Raw genomic sequence first — 6,014 nt, 5'->3', positions numbered from 1 at the left:
TGCTACTGCTCGTCTGAAACGCGGGGAAGGAAGTCCCTGCTTGCACTTATGTGCCCATGCACGACGCAAGAGACACCACAACACACGAAACACCTCGGTCTACTTCCTGACAGGGGCAACTCCGGCGAGCCCTGTCAATCTAGGCGGTGAGAAGGAGGGAGGATGGAGGGAGGAGCTCCTGCTCACCCAGGGGAAGGAGGAAGGGCGCCGATCGGAGGAGGAGTCGTTGGAGGGGAAGAAGATCGAAGCCGAGAAGATCCTGTCGGAGAACCGAAGCAGAGGGGAAGGAGCACCGGGTCCGTGGCGTCGGCGAGCTCCTGGCCGTTGGTGAGGATGCCCCTCGACCTCACCGAGGACGAAAATGGGACGCGGGCACCATCCCCGTGCCCCTGGACATGGCCGCCGGCGCTGCTCGACGGAGAAGGCGGGGTAGACGGCTGCGGGGCTGCTCTCTCTCTCTCTCTGCTAACTCCTACAAAGACTTACCAGGAGGGGGAAAGAGAGAAGGAGGAAGATGGCGGCGGCGCTGGAGGAAGGAGAGGGAACCCTAGCTTCGGGGAGGCACGAACGCCGAGATAAATAGGGGGGCCTCGATGTTAGTGCCTCACAACACTTGCATCTCTCTCTGGTGGACTGACGGAAAGGCGGAGAGGGGGGAGACGACGTCAGGGAGGAAGAAGGTGCCGCATGGGCTCTTGTGCGCACGAGAGGGAGTAGAGATGGGCCGACCTGTGGGAGTGAGCCCACAGGTGGCGCCACTTAGAGGAAACACTCCCTGGTCTCTTTTCTATTTACAGAAATTAACACGAAGTAAAACAAAAGCACAAGAAAAACTACAAGTGCTAAAAAATAAAATAGCACTTGTGTGGACATGTAAAAACAAGACCTATTTAATAAAAATGAGAACAAGAATTTAGGAGCAAGTATTTATTTTACAAAACAACCATGGTAGGGACTGTTTTTTAATTGCTTACACCTTTTAAACACCCATTCAAAACCAGCAAATCACACATCTCATCCACCACAATTCTAAGCTAACACATGAGCATTTTTAAAAGAGGGAAGGAAGAAGAGAATCTTGACATAGGAGAAATAGAGAGGGGAGTGAAGATGGTTTTGAATCCTAAGCATATACTATCACATGCATCACCCCGCACAAGCTATACATCACATGCACAACAACACAAGGCACCACATGGAATCACAAGAACACAATGCAACACAAGGACAAGACATGGTATGAACCCATATGCATGCAAACAAGGAAGAACATAAGTGCCACATGAAATCATACATGCAAATGCATCTCTCATATCAATGACAAGGTGGTCCCACATGGAAGTTTACAAAAAGGGAAAGCTTTACACTTGGGGCATTACAAACTCTCCCACACTACAAAAAAGATCTCGCCCCGAGATCTACACCTGAAAGAATTCCGGAAATTCAGAACGGAGGTGGTCCTCGCGTTCCCACGTAGCCTCTTTATCGGAATGGTGTGACCACTGCACTTTGAGAAATTTGACGGTCTTGTTGCGGGTCTTGCGCTCAGTCGCCTCAAGAACCGCAACTGGATGCTCACGATAAGAAAGGTCAGGCTGAAGGTCGATGTCTTGAAGATGAACAGTGCGCTCGGGGGTCTTGAAGCACCTCCTGAGCTGAGAAACATGGAACACATCATGGACATTTGCAAAGTTTGCCGAAAGCTCGAGCTGGTACGCAAGGTCGCCTCTCTTGCCAACCACTCTGAACGGACCAACGAAGCGAGGCGCAAGCTTGCCTTTGATGCCAAAGAGCTGCATACCCTTCATAGGCGACACTTTGAGATAGACGAAGTCATCAAGCTCATAAGACATGCCACGGTGCTTTCTACCATAATAGCTCTTCTGACGGGACTGAGCTGCTCTGAGGTTGTCGCGAATGACCCGACACATCTCCTCAGCTTCTTCTATCAAATCATTCCCAAGGATCCGACGCCCGCCGGTCTCGGACCAGTTGAGCGGGGTACGAGACTTCGTGCCATAGAGAATTTCAAACGGAGCCTTGCCAGAACTAGCTTGATAACTGTTGTTGTACGAGAACTCTGCAAAAGGCAGACAATCTTCCCACTTCATGCCAAAAGAGATAACACAGGCTCTCAGCATATCCTCAAGAACTTGATTCACTCTCTCCACTTGACCACTAGTCTCAGGATGGAACGTTGTGCTGAAGCGGATCTTCGTGCCCATAGCAGACTGAAAAGAGTCCCAGAACTTGGAAGTGAAGATACTGCCGTGATCCGAAGAGATCATCATAGGAACGCCGTGGAAAGAGACAATCCTGGAGGTGTACAACTCTGCAAGCTGAGCTGCGGAAATGGACTCCTTGACTAGAAGAAAATGAGCCACTTTACTCAACTTGTCGATGACGACGAAGATGGCATCATTACCCTTCTTGGACTTTGGAAACCCGGTGACCAAATCCATCTCAATGTGATCGAACTTCCACTCGGGAATCGGCAATGGATGCAAAAGACCTGCTGGACGTTGATGCTCTGCTTTCACCCTTCGAGATACATCACATTCATTTACGAACTGAGCAATTCACACTTCATACGAGTCCACCAGAAGGTATGCTTCAAGTCGTGGTACATCTTGGAGCTTCCAGGATGAATAGAGAGCAGAGAGTTATGAGCTTCCTCCATGATTACCTTTCTGAGATCACCTTTCGGGACGACAAGGCGATCCTCGAAGAACAACGTGTCCCTAGCATCAATAGTGAAGCACTTATACATGGGAAGACTCTTTCCCACGCCAATCTTGATCTTCTTCACCATAGCATCAAGAAGTTGTGCTGCTCGGACCTGATCTTCCAAGGTAGGAGAGATCTGAAGGTTTGCAAGAAATCCCTGAGGTACTAGCTGAAGGTTGAGCTTCTTGAAAGACTCACAAAGACCAGGTTGGAGAGGTTGCAGAATCAGACTGTTGCAGTATGCCTTCCCGCTCAATGCATCCGCCACGACATTAGCTTTGCCTGGCGTGTACTCAACACTCGGATTAAAATCCTAGAGCATTTCCACCCAGCGTGTTTGCCGAAGATTCAGGTTAGGCTGAGTGAAGATGTACTTGAGACCCTTGTGATCGGTGAAAACTTCAACCTTACGTTCCAACAAGAGGTGTCTCCAAGTCATTAGAGCGTGTACCACAGCTGCTAGCTCAAGATCATGCACAGGATAATTCTTCTCCGCTGGCTTCAACTGCTTGGAGGTATAAGCAACCACCTTTTTATCTTGCATCAGGACTGCACCAAGACCCTGGAGAGAAGCGTCGCAGAAGACCTGGTAAGACTTGGAATCATCCGGAGGAACCAAGACTCGAGTGGAGGTAAGCTTCTCTTTGAGTGTGTCGAAGGCCAACTGACACTCTGGAGACCAAGCATACTTAACACCCTTCTGATGAAGACTTGAGAGCGGCTTGGCGATCTTGGAGAAGTTCTCAACGAACCTTGTGCAATAGCCAGCAAGCCCGAGAAAGCTTCGAAGCTGCTTCACATTCTGCGGAGGCTCCCATTCAACAATGGCCTGAACTTTGGACGGATCAACTTTAATGCCCTCGGCAGAGATAATGTGCCCAAGATAAACCACTTCTTTCAGCCAGAACTCACACTTGGAAAACTTGGCATACAACTTGTACTCTCTCAGCTTATGAAGCACCAATCTGAGATGTTCTTCATGTTCTTCCTTAGTTTCAGAAAAGACCAGAATGTCGTCGAGATAGAGCAAGACAAAGTCATTCTTGAATGGAGAGAATATGTAGTTCATCAATCGACAGAATGTCGGAGGAGCATTTGCCAGACCAAAAGACATGACTGTATACTCATACGAGCCAAAACTAGTCATGAAGGCAGTCTTCGGAATATCTTCCTCGCGAATGCGAATTTGATGGTAGCCCATTCTGAGATCAAGCTTGGAGAAGACCTTAGCACCCTTCAACTGTTCGAACAACTCAGTTATGTTCGGAAGTGGATATTTGTTCCTGATTGTCTTCTTATTCAATGGACGGTAATCGACACACCGCCGGTCCGTGCCATCCTTCTTCTTGACAAACAGAACTCCACAGCCCCACGGAGACGAGCTCGGTCTGATCAAACCCAAACGCTCCTGCTCATCGAGTTGCCTCTTAAGTTCCTTCAATTCTTCTGGACCCAGCTTGTACGGCCGTTTGCACACGGGCTCTGTGCCTGGCTCAAGCTCAATCACAAACTCAACTTCTCTGTGTGGAGGCATGCCTGGCAGCTCTTCAGGAAACACATCTTCATATTCGCAGACCACTGGGACTTGCGAAATAGAATTGATCTCACCCTTTTCATTCAAAGAGAACAGACGGACTGTATCATCGCACGCCGCGAATATAATCACGTCCTTCGAAGAGTGGGTAAGCTTCACTTCTTTCACTTCACAATCAATAGATGCCTTGTTCATGGCCAGCTAGTCCATACCAAGAATCAAGTCGATGTCGGAATTGCCCAAGACATACGGAGAAGCCAGAAAAGAATAGCTTCCTATCTTGACATTGACATCAGGAACTCTACAATTTGACCTCATCCGAGCACCCGGAGAAACAACACCCAAAGGTCTATGCAAACTTGTGGAGGGAAAATCATGCTTGATGAAAAAATGACTTTGACATAAAAGCACTACAATCGAACAAGACTTTAGCAGGAAAATCATTGACTGAAAGATTACCCATGATCACATTAGAGGAGTTGTCTGCTTCAGCTGCGTTCACCATGTTGACTTGAGCTGATATGGGGTTGAACTTGACAAGAGCGTTGCTTGGAGGTTTTCCTGGAGGAGGAGGCGGCAGTCAGAGCTGAGAAGTACACTTGTTGGCATAGTGACCCTTCTGCCCACACTTGTGACAAGTCACCTCTGCTGGCTGCCGGTACTGAGACTGAGGAGGCCCTTGCTTCTGATGCTGGAATCTCTATTGGAAGACAGGGTTGGGTGGGTGGGAAGAACCACGACCACTAGAGTGCTTGGGCTGCTGCGAGTGCCGAGGAGGAGGAGGAGACACCCAGAACTTATGTTGCTTCTGAACCACCTGAGTCGAGGAAGAGCTGGAATCTCTGAAGCGCTTCTTAGAATTCTCCACCTCGAGCAAGGCTGCCTCTGACCTAAGAGCTAGGTTGTAGAACTTGTCGAACTCCTCAGGATCATGCAAAGCAAGAGCTAACTGCAAATCTTCTTTCAAGCCACCTCTGAACTGATAAATCTTGCTCTTGTGATCAGGGATATCCCGCAGCGCGTATCGGGCTAGCTTGTGGAACTCAATGTTGTACTTATACATAGAATTGCCACCCTGCTTCAAACGCCTGAACTTCTCATGCATCTCCTCCACAAAGCTAGAAGGAATGTAGTGGGACCTGAAGTCACGGCAGAACTCATCCCAAGAAATCACCCTAGCGCCTCTGGAGTCCTTTAGCTGTTGCCACCAGATAGAAGCCCGCCCCTTCAACTGGAATGTTGCAAATTTGACGAAATCCTCAGGACGAACATTGCGACACTCGAAATGCTTGTTCATATCATGGATCCAGTCCTCTGCATCAAATGGCTGGTCACAGGAAGTGAAAGTCTTTTGCTGATTCGACAGGAACTAACTCAGACTAGCAAACTGATTGCCACCATGCTGGAAATTGCCTTGCTGCTGATTAGCTCTCTCTTGCAACAACTGTAGCAGCATCTGGGTGTTTGCATTTGTAGCAGCCATCACCGCTTTCTAGGCCTCTGCAGGAGGAGGCGGCGGCAGAGGAGGATTCTCCGGATGAGGAGGTGGAGGCGGCATATCCTCATGCCCTGGGTTCTGACGAGTTGGTAGAGCTATCCTGAAGAAGGACAACACGTTAGCCCACAGAATAAATTGAAGATATTGCTGAATCAAAAGACAAAAACATATGAACAGGAATAAGCAATTGCACTCGAACAAAATAGTAAGAATGCTTCCTCAAAGTGACGGACGACAAAATTCCGATTAAGACCA

Source organism: Hordeum vulgare, chromosome 2H (assembly GCF_904849725.1).
Source record: "Hordeum vulgare subsp. vulgare chromosome 2H, MorexV3_pseudomolecules_assembly, whole genome shotgun sequence".
In the NCBI taxonomy this organism is placed as follows: domain Eukaryota; kingdom Viridiplantae; phylum Streptophyta; class Magnoliopsida; order Poales; family Poaceae; genus Hordeum; species Hordeum vulgare.
This window is presented reverse-complemented; position numbering follows the sequence as displayed.